At 41.3% G+C, this 14,586-nt stretch overlaps 1 protein-coding gene across 1 annotated transcript in view; it reads left to right on the top strand.

The window, feature by feature from the left end:
- Window positions 1-14,586, top strand: part of chaf1a (chromatin assembly factor 1, subunit A (p150)) — a 64,235-nt gene that overhangs the window by 40,193 nt on the left and 9,456 nt on the right. The gene's annotated exons all lie outside the window — the stretch shown is intronic.

A 14,586-nucleotide genomic window follows, 5' to 3' on the forward strand; every position in this document is an offset into this window, starting at 1 on the left:
CCCAGAACCTACATCTTGATGTGAGTCTGGCTCATCAGGCTAATGTTCATAGCAAAAGTGGATGCATGTGATTAATTTAGATTAGTTAATCACAGAGTATGTAATTAATTAGATTATTTCTTTTAATCGATTGATGGCCCTAGATTAAATTGAAGTTACTTTTCTCGCGAACTGTTTATCACAGCAACTAGCGGCTAACATCGTTTAAATGCTGAGAAAAAAAGCTTTCATGTGATGTGATACATGTAATGTCTGTGTGATAAGTGGGCTACTTCGCGAGTACTGTATTATCCGGACTAAGTCGCACTTTTTTTCATAGTTTGGCTGGTCCTGCGACTTATAGTCAGGTGCGACTTATATATGAAAAAATATATAATTGAACATGTTTTTAAATGTTCATTTATATTAACTGACATGAACCCTACATGAAACATTACTGTCTACAGCCGCGAGAGAGCGCTCTCAAAAAGTCCGGTGCACTTTCAGCCAGAGATTAATGCTTGCGCTATGCCTGAAACCAGGGTTTCCGTTGTCCGGTAATTACCGGACATTGGCCGGGAAAAAAAATGAAATGTCCGACAAAATTAAATCTCTCCGGTCAAATTGTCCGATTGAAATTGGCTAATAATCCCGTCCCCCTAACGCAATCTGAATTTGAGAATAAGCCTTAATATGTAAGCCTATATTATACGTCCTCTGGCTATGTTTTTACCGTTTGAAAAGTAAGCTATTAAACAACACGCATAGCCTTTGCTGCATTTCAAATAGGAAGCGCACGCTTAAAATATCCATGTTAAACAACGAACAAATGAGTGAGGCGGTTCAAACATGGCCAGGCCCAGGCAGACTAGCCTAAACGTTTTTTCAGAGGCCAGAGGTAACGTCTGAAGCCTCAGATGTCCGGTCAACTCCACCACCACCAGATAAAAAGCAGAAGTGTGTGTATCTGTCGGAATCAGTGACATTGGAAGTGGAGTTGCGGGGGGCAGGGGCGCCTGCAGGAATTAATGCTGTGGGACGCCCCCCCCCCCCCCCCACCCCCCCTGCAAAAAAAATATGCGTGGACAATACAGCCCTATACAGGTTAAAGTTACCTTGAGTTTTGTTCTAGCGTACCGTGACGTCTGGCTTTAAACAGCTGTAATGCAGTCTAACGTTCTGACAAGCACACCAATTGCCTACCTTGTTCTTGCCCATCTGGAATAACTCCTCTAGCTTTGCTGCCTCCATCCTTTCTGTTTTCGTTGTTTCAACTTGTGATATCCATGATGAGTATTGAGTTAGTGAATTGGCTCAACATTGTGTGCTGATAACCATATACTGTAGATAGCCAAGTAAAAGAAAACAACAAGTAGCCTAGTTGCGTGCCTGCGTGCTTATTCTCGTATTATTAATTTTAATAACGTGTTCACTAACTTTACATAATAAAAAATTGTAAATAGCCTGATGGCATGCAGCTAATGGGATACTGTGCATACTGTAGTTGGGAAGGTATGGTGGGCCAATTTGGTGTGAATACACACACACACACACACACAAGGGACATTTTCTCTCGTTGGTGAGTAGCCTGATGGTACGCACAGTGCGTACGGACATACACCTGCAGGCGCGCCTGGTGGGGGGTGCGGCCGCTCCAAGACACTGTCATTCTCTGTACACTGGACAAAGTGTTCTTTACCCAAAGCATACAGTAGGCCTATGCGTTTTCTGTCTATGATCTGCAGGGTAAGGGCCTCCTCAACGAGGAGATAATTTTGGCACATATAAATGGTATCATTGAACCGCGGCCAAAAGAAAAATTCAATTCAATTAAATTTATTGTGCTTATAGAGCGCCAAAACATTACACATGTATCATGGCGCTTTACAGAATGTAGGCAATCAGAGAAAAAGGAAAGAAAGGAAGAAAAGAAAGACAGAGGCCCATGGGTAACAGGGGCGAGGAAAAACTACCTAGAATTGGAGATACATATAGGAAGAAACCTCGAGCAGATCCACGACTCAAGGGCCTGACCCATCTGCCTAGGGTCAATACAGAACAGTAAGGTCTGTATACATGACAAATGCATATGATAGTCAGGTGTAGAGAATAAGACATGGTGTTAAAAGCACTTGAGCTGAAATTTACAAGAGGTGGGGCGATTACGTATCTGGTTTGATAATTCATTAATCCTGATTTAGTGACAAAGTTCAAATAGTCCAGCGTTGGATTTGTCCAGGGGAAGGGAGTTGTCAAGGGGCATGTGGTGGGTCGGCAGACGGGCCAGGAATCCGGGCAGAATTGTCATAGGCAGGTGATGGGTCGCTAGGCTGTACGGGCCAGGAATCCAGATAGGGAGACAGTAATAGGGCAGTCGAGGATGGGACTTCAGGTGAGATGGGTGAGAGGAGGGCCAACACATGGATGGTTGAAACTAAACATTTCCCAGAATAGGAAACATTTCTTAATTTATTGTTATCAAAGAAAGACGCATAGCATTAGGGGGTAGTGGTGTGAGCGCTCATTCTTGTGTGTGCGAATCTGTGTAAGTTCAGTCACCACTGGAGATAACGTGGGTAGCAGCAACAAACAACGTAGCCTTTTTAAAACAACAAACGAAGCGGATTCTTGCTGTCCATGAAAAAATACTGGCTAGATCTTGTTAGGCATTCTATACAGCCTGATTATGTCATTGTTTAAGCTACAGAGCCTGTCTCCAGTTTTCCTCAATTTGACTAATTAAGAAGCGATATTAGGATATTTGACCGGCATATCATCAAAATGTCCGGAAAACGAAACCTCTGCCGGTCACTTTGACCGGCACCATTTTTTTCTAGCGGAAACTGCCTGAAACACACGTGCATACCTAAATCCTCAAATTATGGCCGGGATTCTATTTATAGCCGGGCCTCACATTCGGACAAATAAAAGCCAGTATAATTTTGTTTTAATTGAACTCATAAAAGAGCTCTTCTTAATATTTTATATTGTTGGTTGGTTTAATATTGTTGCCAATTAAGTCATTAAAGTCATTGTCCTACACCATGAGTCTCCAACACGTTGCTCTCAAGCTACCAGTAGCATGCCGCCCCCTTCTGAGCTAGAGGCTGAAGCAGTAACCTATATTTAAACACAATTGTTGTTTTTTTATAAAAAAGTAAATCATGCATAATTTAAAAATAGGCTAAATTTAGTTACCTTAGACCTCTTTGGCTATACGGAATAAGGTTTCCCTTGCAGCACAGCACACGTCCATGAATGAATGAAAGCGGATGCAGGGCTCTACAGTGCGCCCATTTCACTCGCACATGCGAGTAAAAATGATGGCGTGCGAGTGCAGAAAAATATTTAGGCGCACTGGTGCGAATGACTTCTAATCATGTCAGTGTTTGTCTACAAAATACACCGCAACATCAACAAACATGACTGGTGCAAACCATATAAAATCACGTCGCGAATGCAGCATAAAAACTACACCTCCCATTAACGTTAGCAGTTTCGCGTTGTGACTCGCTAGTAGTCGCTTCTATCAAATCCAAGAGCACGCAGAAATAGTGGAAAGTTAGACTAGCCAGCCAAGATGCAAAGATTGAAGAAATTAGTTCTTCTATCCACCGAATTCATCGGATATCGGAGGAACAGGATGAGATTCTGAGAATGCAGTGAGAGAAGGAAAGGTAACCTAACATGCCTTTTAGCCCAGTTGACGTATTGGCTGCAATATGCAAAATATAGCTGTAGCGAACAGGCACAAAAGTAGCTTCCCGTAATACTCCCATTTTATTCAAAGGTAGAACGCTACTGACAACTCAAGGCTTTCACGCATACTTGTTTGTTTACACCGAATACAAGCTGAAGTGCAAAACGAAAGTAGGCCTAACGTTTGCCTACTGCCCCCATCAATGCAGATATTTCAAATAAAAAGTAAAAGTATAAAAAATATATATATATCCTTGATAGCCTATGTTGGGTTTTGTGGAAGAGAAAATGGACTGTTTTAGTAGTAGTATTAGGCAGTATGCAGTCAGATAGGTCACCATGGGCATATTTGGATTAGTTACAGATGGATTCACAAATAAATAAATTAGCCTACATTTGGCAGGATACTTGATATACAGGCTAAATGCAGATATAGCAATGTATTATACTATTTTACATTAACAAAATGAAGGAAAATAGAACAGACTGAAAATAAAGTAGGCACTGATCTTTAAAATCATATTTCCTGTAGCCTGAATGTTGTCAGTCATTCTTAATATTCGCAATTGGTGCACTGTTTAAATGTTTAAAGGACAATTCCGGCGCAAAATGAACCTAGGGGTTAATAACACATGTGTACCGAGTTCGACCATTCGCTGGGATTTGTTTTCATGCTGGTCGAATGTGACCAGTTTTATAGCAAACCGCTTATTAGCGTTTAACGCTAGCCTTTGGGGCACACGTACAGTAGAAAGAAATCGCTATTTCCATACCACTAACAAGGCTCAAAATAGCACCACACTTACACAGTAGCATAATGAGGGTCTCTACATGTAAACCGAAGCATTGAGAACTTTGTAAGTGTACAGGCAGTTTATTAAAAAGAAACACATTACCGTTCACGTCTGGTTCACATATACAGGCAGGCGATGTGAACTAAAATCAAACGTAATTTGCTCAATATAGTCCTATCAGAAATAATAGCTCCGATGTAACAACTTGTATAGTGTACTTACTTAGTGGATGTCCATGTGGTCCCTCTGGTATGGATCGCCGCCGCCTGTGTGGCATTGACTACAGGTAGCTTCTAGCTCTCTCTCTCATAGCCCTTTCACGGAGCTCCCGCAGCTCTTCGTTGGTATATTCCGACTCGAAAAGATAAGGACGTCCAATAAGGGTTCATCCTCGATGTCTTCAAATTCGTTTTAAATAACCTGGCATCTCTTATGTCTCCTGTTGCGTTCAGTGCTTCTCTTTTGCACAGTCCTTCTGCAACGTTTCACCCTAGATTCACTTCACATCCCAGAGTCCTGTTACCAAGGCGCTTGCCTGTATGTGAACCAGACATGAACGGTAATGTGTTTCTTTTTAATAAACTGCCTGTACACTTACAAAGTTCTCAATGCTTCGGTTTACATGTAGAGACCCTCATGCTACTGTGTAAGTGTGGTGCTATTTTGAGCCTTGTTAGTGGTATAGAAATAGCGATTTCTTTTTACTGTACGTGTGCCCCGAAGGCTAGCGTTAAATGCTAATTCGCGGTTTGCAATAAAACTGGTCACATTCGACTAGCATGAAAATACATCCCAGCGAACGGTCGAACTCGGTACACATGTGTTATTAACCCCTAGGTTCATTTTGCGCCGGAATTGTCCTTTAAGTGTTAGCTGCAGTGTAATGTTAGATTATGTTTAAGTTAAGTACAGAACTGACTGTGCGCCCAAATTTTTGTCTGTGCTCCTAAATTTTTTTTTAACTTGGGCGCACAAGTGCTCCTGGAAATTTTTTTTTAGTGTAGAGCCCTGGGATGCCTTATCTCGCAATAAGCGGATGGAAATCGCCACTCTTTCATACATGAAACTTAATAATGAACCATTAAATACCCTACAGATTTCAGTGGTCATCAGTCCCGATATTTAGCAATATAATCAAACAGTCCAAACGTAAATTTAATCTCGAATTGAACATCTGCTTTTGATAGCCTACCGGTATGCCGCTCCAAATGAAAAGTAGGCCTATGTCTCACAATAAAACGCAAGAAATAAAGGCCTATAGCTGACTCGAATACAAGCCATGGCTCAAATAAAGGTGCTGTGCTTTGCGCAACCTAAATAAAAGACCCCAGACATAATTTGAGGATTTATGATCGTCTTAAAAACATTTGAAAACAAAACTTACTGCCATGTAATATTTGATCGCTGTTTTGCTACTAATCATCTTTCACATAATGAATACGCACAGAAAGTGAAAGTAGGCCTACTATGCGCTCCATGTCTGTAGCTGTCTGTTTACTTCCGCAATCGATTATAACGTTCCTCAAATGGAGAACACATCCATGTTCTCTCGTTATAGGCCGTCATGCTTCTGTGTTTGCAAAATTCCTGACGGTTCCTGATCGCTACATTTTTGTTTACCTTTCCTGTCGATAGCGGTTGATGTAGAAGCACCTAGGCTATAATTTGACTCTGATTCTTATACCGTGGCGGTATTAATTTAAACCGTGGCGGGCAGTCATGCTAAAAAAAACATAGAGGAAACAAAACACTTAACGTCTGTTAAACAACGAACAAATGAGTGAGAGAGTTCAAACATGGCCAGCCCTAGGTAGACTAGCCTTGAAAAGCTTTTTTTCAAGAGGCCAGATGCGATGGATGATGGTAAATCGGTAACGCCTGAAGCCTTAGATGTCCGGTCAGCTCCACCACCACCAGAGAAAAAGTGTTGGAAGTGGAGGTGCGGGGGATGCGGATTATGAATATCCAATAAACAATTTTTTTTCGCGACACTGGACTCATTTCGTCGTGGCACGCCCCATATGTGTACATTTAGTGACCACACACTACGCATGCACACACACACACACACACTCATGAACACACGCAAACACACCAGAGCTAGTGAGTAGGGATGTTAACTGGTAGCTGTTTAACCGGTCGTTGACCGAATCAACGTTGACCGGTTAAAATTTTTCTGCCGCCGGTAAAAAAATAAATACAAAAAACCCACTATTTTTAAAGCTCCCGAATGCCAGCCAGCCAGCGTCTGTTATTACACTGCGCACACACTTGTTATTGGTGTTGTATTGTATGGGGCGATATGATCACTCAATATCTAAAAATCATAAATGTGAGCATGAGCCGTCCCACGGCGGAATTTATTAAGCGCAACCACAGCACAGAGCCATGGCTCTGCCGCAGCAGAGCTCTTGTAGCCATTCCGAAAACAGTTTATACCAGTTAGTGACTATTTGTACGCCTTACATGACAGGTCCTGTCTGCGCAGCTAAAAAAAAATCGCACTATTAACCTAAATAATGCTTATGTGAAGTTATTACACCATTCTCACCCATTCTCACAATCATTTTGACGTGAGAAGCTAAGTGTTGCGTGTAGCCTATTGCAATCCTGACTGCAATATTGTGACAAACTTCACTGCTTGTTAGTGGCTGCGTGTTGACTATGGCATGATGATAATTGTAACAATGTAATGGCAAACAAAGACACGAAAGACTAACTTAGCATATGCCTACTTGTTGTGTTTTATTATTCATCTGTACTTAAATGGCATGATGACAGGAACTTATTGCAAAGGATTTTGTGCAGTAGGGCTGCACGATATATCTAAAATCTATCGTTATCGCGATATCAACGCTTGCGATGGACATACCGCAAAGATTACTTAATTTTCGATACATTTTGATACATTTTCTGTGCCGCACGCATTCCATACAGTCTATGGTGTATTCACATTCTGAATGTCAACATATTTTACCAAACCGATGCGGTCATGCAGCCCTAGAAGTAGGCCTGTCGCGATATTCAATAAATCAATTAATCGCATGATAATTAAAATTAGCTCGATAATTTTTCTGGCCGCGATAAATGCCATTTGCTTGTTTGTTGTCCTCGTCTCTCTCTCTCCCTCTCTCGGGTCCTTAGAGTAACGATGAGTGAACCCTCATGTCAGTCACTTGTCAGTCGCATGGTGTGTGGGGAGGCGGGACTACTGGCGTATCCTACCACAGAGTGCAGCTAAAAAGCCGCGTGAGAAGTATACCGGTAGGCACTAGGCAGAGAGAAAGCTAGTTGCGAGTTCCAGTAGGCTACGCCTAATAAAGACAAAAAAGATGGAATTGTTTCTAAGCCAAACGCGACAGTTGCAGTGTGGGAGCATTTCGGATTTAAACCGAATGCCCGCGGTGAACCACTGAACGCGTGCGAGTCGGTGTGTCGCATTTGTTGGAAAACAGTCGCAATTAAAAGCGGCAACACAACAAACATGCATATGCATCTATAACACAATCATCCGCTGCAGTTTTCCCAGTTGGGGAAAAAAAAACACAAGTGGGCCGTCTTCCTCTTCCGGAGGAAAATTCTCAGAACGACAATATTATCGCTTATCGCAATAATTTCTGAGACAATTTATCGTCCAGCAAAATTTGTTATCGTGACAGGCCTACCTAGAAGCCCGTCCCCCACCAGTTTAGGTGTGTGGTGTTTTAGGTGTTGAGGCAGGAGCTAAGTCGTGATGGCTGAAGATAGTGAGTCAAGCGAGGTAGGCTACACTTAGGTGAAGAGGAATTGGTGACTAAAAGGAAAAACATGTCTGTTATAGGGAAATATTTTGGTTTTATGAAGGCCGACTTATTACAAACACAGCGCCAAATGCGTTCTCCACCGTGTTCAAATAAACAATTTCTTTCGTTGTTGTTATAGGATCAGAAGATAGTCTATCTGTCTTTCACTGTAAGGCTTGTATTTCATAATTTGCATTTAGCAAAAGCCCCAGACAGCAGCAGAGAGGTAATCAGGATTCGTTATTTGTAAAAGTTGTTTAGCCTACTTTGTTAGCCTGGACTGTGTGATCGCAGCCACTTACTTTCACTTTCCGCTGCCCTCGTAGTCGGCATGCCGGTAGCCTAATAACGTGGGATGCGCAGCGTATGAGGTTACAGACTGGGATACTTAAGATTTTAGATGAGTGACCGCCGCGATATAGCTTAAGTACAGTAGCTTTTTTGCTAGGCCCAGCGAAGGCTGGCAATGTGGAATATTCCGCTGGTTGGTGCGCAAGTATTCAGATTGGCTGTGTATCCGTCTTTTACGAGGATTTTCTTGGAGCACATCTTCCACACAACTTCGATAGCCTAGTCAGTGGGGATCTTAGCTGTCCACCTAGGCTACATAATATACTGCTCAAAAAATTAAAGGAACACTTACAGTTTTCCACAATTGTTCAAACCAATTTTTTGAAACCTTTCACCCTTCTCTCCATTCTCAAACTACATTCACAAAATGTCTGACAGTTCTTGCAAAATAAAACACTCGCCTTAAAAGTTTTTCTTCTGCTCAGAATCAAACAGTGTCAGCACCAATCCAGTGTATGATTGAAGTGTCCCCTTAATTTTTGAGCAGTATATTTTATATTGTTTATGTAGAAAATTATACATTTATTTCTGTAATTATACATTTACCCCCCCCCCCCCACCCTTCAGTCTATGTTAGTAGAATGGAGAAAAACATTAAATATTTAAATATCGCAAGTTATATCGTTATCGCAGTACTCAATAATGTTATCGCATATCGCATGTTTTCCTAATATCGTGCAGCCCTATTGTGCAGCACGCTACAGAGGCTGTTGGCAATCGGTAAGTTTTTTTACGAAGACGTTGGTTAATATACTTTCCTGTAACACCACCAAATGTAGCGTTCTCTGTTTGTGACTTTGTAACGTGAGCTTTTTATAGCCCGAGCTCGGTGCCGCGTTGCATGGAAGGTCGACGTTGTGCGTAATGTGTGCCTGTGCGTGGGTGCGCAGGGAAAGCAATTATTTTTCTCCCCAAAACAAAACCCTTATTCCTCCACAAGTAGTGGACAATGATTGGGGAAAATGTATAATACAAAGGGCACGAACTAACATTGTGTTACGGGAGCCTAAACATTCTAAAATGGGGGGATAACTTGTTTCACGGGCAGAGAAAGACTCGCGACAGGACACTGGTATCATAAATGGCAGTGACCGACTTTAACCGGTTAATGAGGCTCAGTGGCCGGTTAAGATTTTTTTTAAATTTCGCCATCCCTACTAGTGAGCAGAGCTGAGCGGTGCGAATATTCCGCTCCTAGCTCAGGTGGCTGTTCCCTTGGCTGCTCCTCCGCTCAAATTTGCGTCAGGTCGCTCTGTTCAATGTCGCTCCCCGCTCTACTTAAGATCCTCCCGCTCCAGTGAAATCGCTCCACACTCGCTCCAATTTAAAAGAGGGAGAACTAATCTACAAGCCAAATTGTAAGCTTAACCTTAAACAGAAAACTTAAATCCCAAAGAACTAAGCAACAGCAATATATTTCACTCATAGAACTTTTATCGTAAAAGTGCAACAACAACGTCAATACACATAAGTACATTACAAAAATCGCATTAGGCCTACTTTGAATGGCAAAACTATTTATTTTTATTATTAGTCTGTATTTACTTTAGCCTTCTACTTGATATGAAGCATATTCAAATTGCTCACGTTTTTCTTCGCTCTGTGTGTTCCCGTATCACACACACTCAGGTTTCTGTAAAATGTGTCTTCTTGGATTCCGAAATGAATCTTTCCTCACTGACAGTGTCACCATATGGTTGTTCTTGCTCTACATTGTTAGTGTCTAGTTGTTTTGTAGGAATAGTACACTTGCTTGACTTGCATGATCAATTTCCTTTCTAAAATATTTAGCGAACTCCATCCCCATCAATGCACAATGGCCAATTTTAAATTTAACGGTCTTGGTTTTATAAGGAAGAAATGAATTCTGGGTGGATTTGGGCATGCCTTAGACTCGTGGTGTGAGCGGTATTGGAGCGGAACAGAGCCACCGCTCCGGCCTTTAAATTAAAAAGCGCTCAGCACTCTAACAAAATTCCATCCGCTCCTCGCTCACGCTCCGCTAACTAGCTCTGAAACACACACATAAAGATACATGCACACATACACACACGCACACACACACACACACACACACACACACACACAAAGTAGACATGTAGTTATATGTACGCACATGCACACACATGCGCGCGTACACACGCATAAACACACACACAAAGACACATGCACAAAGACACATGCACACACATACACACAAAGTAGACATGTAGTTATATGTACGCACATGCACACACAGGCACGCACGCACAGACTCACGCATACACACACACACGCATGCACACACACAGGCATGCACACAAACACAAGGGTAAGGGATGGAGTAGGAGATGGAGAGAAATTGGGAAGCATGAATTTATATTTGCGGAGAGAATGTGCAGGACTGAGCGGCGGTCGTATTTTGTACCGCTTTGCGGTACATCTACTTTTAGTGCAAATGGTATTGAGTTGGCCTAACTATTTAATTTGATAAATTCAATACTTGAACACGGGTCTGACTTCGGCATAATTTCATGACACGCTGAAATAGTGCTGGGCGGTATACCGGTTCACACTGTATACCGGTGTATATTTTCGTTATGATATGAATTTTTAATATACCGGTGTATTTGATTACACAACGTTTGGAGCGCTGCGCCGCGCGACAGTGTTTCAGACGGGACTTTTTTCACACGCATGCATGGTGCCACTGCGAGGAATAGTGAGGGTAAACACAAAACACCATACGTTTTTCCCCTGAAGTATGACCCTTAAGGCTTAATTTCTCCTTAGGTAAGGGGTTTATTTAAGGGTGTTGCACAGGATACCTTAAATTGTTTCTTTAGTTAAGGAAAAACGTTTTTTTGTTGATTTACCAAAGATCCTTGATTACTAGCTCCGCTTTAACCCTTTCTGGATTTACCGTCACGAAAATTCTATTGAGATTGTTCAACAGCTGTAACTAGCTGGCTAGTAGGCGATGTCGTTAGTTAGCAACCCACCGAACACAGTGAAGTTTAATGTTCTTATCATTCATCTCACCTTAAGAATATTCGCTGAAATTATCCAGGTAGCAAGTAAAGCATGTTATAGACATGCACTGAGCAATACTAGCTGGCTAGTTAGAAATGATCCTGACTGTCAGTGCACCAAAACGAACTTTGTTGTTAATGTTTTGCCTACCGAACCGAAGCTCATGGCAGGCTAAGACATCCACATCCACATGAAGTTAACGTTAGCCTACCACTAACATCATGTAAACCACACAATAACAATAAGGCATGTTTCTGATAGGCCTATTTGACAGAGTAAGCATATTAGCAGAGAGGTTTTATTTTAAATTGTATAATTTTCAAAAAAGTATAATTATTGCAAGTTGCACTACTTTTTGTATTGATTTGATACAAGATGTTTGTGAAATTTGCACAGTAAAAGTTCTGTATTTTGACTGCAATTGTCTTTGCATTCTGATTAGATTCTTCATTAGAATCATGAGTGGCTCTTTGTAAACAGCATCATTTTCTGGGGCCATGCAAAACTGCATTACCACTAGTGTGGAGCTATTCTACATCATGACAGTAAAATAGACCATCCTTAGTCAGTGTAATGCACCAATTCCTCTCTCAAACTGTAGAAAATGCTGTGAACATCTGATTATGCATGGGGGGGGGGAAATACCGTCATATACCGTGAAACCGTAAGAATTTTGAAAAATACCGTGATATACATTTTTGGTCATACCGCCCAGCACTACGCTGAAATGTATGCTCTATTTTTGACCATTTCACACAAAATTCATGCATACACACAACACACCATCAGTACCAGGAAGACTGTCATTTTTATAGCATGTCCTTTTTCTTTACTTGTATATACAGTCAAGAACAAAATTATTCATATCCCTGTCAAATATTTATGTAATGTTGATTTTCTCTTGACCAATATGTTTGTTCTGACTGAAAATGACACTGCCACACTTACATGCTGTAAGACAATGTGGTAGAAACATGGAATCAAAAAAAGGATCATTTTTTATCTTTAACATTTTTATGAAAAACAGCAGGTCCAAAATTATTCATACCCATTTTAAATAATCAGTGGAAACATCTTTAATTGCCATCAAAGCTCTCAAAATAATACCTACCAAGCCTCTCCATGTCTCCACAATGATTGTAGACCTCACCTTTTTAGCAGCAATCTGGGTTTTGAGGCAGGAACAATTATTTGCCATCACTTTGGCCTTGTGCTAACTTTTTTGACTGATTGAGGTCTGGACTCTGGCTGGGCCACTCTAAAAATGTTGACATTGTTCTCAGTTAACCATTTCTGGCCTTGGTTGGCTGTATGTTTTAGATCATTGTATGGTTTAATGGTCCAGGGTGTCCGCGGGGTTGTAAAAAGTATTAAAAGGTAGTAAATTAAATTAGCCAAATTTAAGGCCATTTAAAAGTATTAAAAAGTAATAAACATCATCTGACTAGGTATTATATTTTCGAACCACTAACTATGATGTTTTCCCATTTGTGGTAAGTGCAGGCCTATCTCCTAAAATTCGCGTTAATTTATTTTATATTAATTCTATGTGCGAGTAGGACCTGAGCGATATGTCAGTGTGCGTTCGCGATAAAAACTTTTAGCGCCCCCTCAAACTCTAGGCTATGCTCAAACTGGATATACGGCTGGCTTACTGCCTAAACTTGTTGCCAAAAGTTCGCTACCATTGACGATGTCATGGGACATTTTATTTTTTCGGACATTTGGTTAGAGGACTCGAGATTCAAAGACTGGCTTAGGCTAGTTGGCAACAGCCAAGAGGCTTATTGCCACGTCTGTAAAAAGACAATAAATGCCTCTGGATGGGAGTGAATGCCGTCAGGTCACATAGAGTCTACCAGAGCCGTTTTCCACCGCTCTGGAGTCTACTAGCCAGCAAACAAGAATGGGCGACGTAATCAGAGGTGGAAGACTGCCTGGCTCATCGGCCACGTAGGGCTTCTGTCTCCACATAAATATGCGTCATTGAAGCTATCAGTATGTCTACGCTACCAGCCAGTCTACGCTACCAGCCAGGGCTCAAGTTTTGAAGTTTGCAAGGAGTGAGACTTTGTTTCTCAGGGGGGAGGGGGCGTGGGATTGGCACAGTGCCACAAATTCCATTATTTCAAACACACTGTTTTATTTATTCTAGAACCCTATAGTAAATAATAATAAATAATAATAACATAAATTCTAATAATAATTTCACCCAAATGGGCCCTTTGAACAGCAGTGGCTCATTCTGCTCTCAACAAACAGAAAACAACCAAATGAGAAAAAGCACATTTAGCCCCAAAATGGTCTCTTGAACAGTGGTGGTTCTGTCTGTGTGTGTGTGTGTGTGTGTGTGTGTGTGTGTGTGTGTGTGTTTGAGTGGGGTTGTAAGTGTGATACTGGGGGCTCCCATTTAAAGCACTGTGGTTCAATGTCAGCCATTTTCACAGTCATGAGGCCATCCTTAAAAATATTCTTGTTTGCAGTAACAGCCAAAAAAAAAAAAATGGGTCAGTAGGTAGGTCAATATTTTTTTTTTCAAGATTCAAAGTAAAAAAAAAAAGTAAAATTTTGGTCATGGTGATTACGTAGGTATGAATTTAAACAGATGTGCATATTGTGACGTAACTGACTGGGTCCTCCTCGTGCCTTCAGGCGCATCACTGCAAACCTCAATCTGATGCAGGTTATGTAGACCAGCCTTTCTCAAACTTCTTTGACCTGAGGCCCAGTCATGGCAGACTTTGGGGTCATAGGGCTCATCTATACGTACCCAACCCCACTCCCTCCAAATCAAATTGTCATTATCATTATCACAATCATTATTATGCCTATATTGTTATACATGCACTTTCACTTAAATGTTTTGTGACATGCACATCAGAGGACTGCTTTACTAATGTAAGATATAATTAGTTTCATTGCTTTTGCATGGTTGCATGATGCTTGCATAAGAAAAGAAATACTTCTCA

This window comes from Alosa pseudoharengus, unplaced genomic scaffold, assembly GCF_046254945.1.
Source record: "Alosa pseudoharengus isolate Yale_2024_CS ecotype anadromous, Long Island Sound unplaced genomic scaffold, YU_APseudo_1.1 YU_APseudo_1.1_scf_11, whole genome shotgun sequence".
Classification (NCBI taxonomy): domain Eukaryota; kingdom Metazoa; phylum Chordata; class Actinopteri; order Clupeiformes; family Clupeidae; genus Alosa; species Alosa pseudoharengus.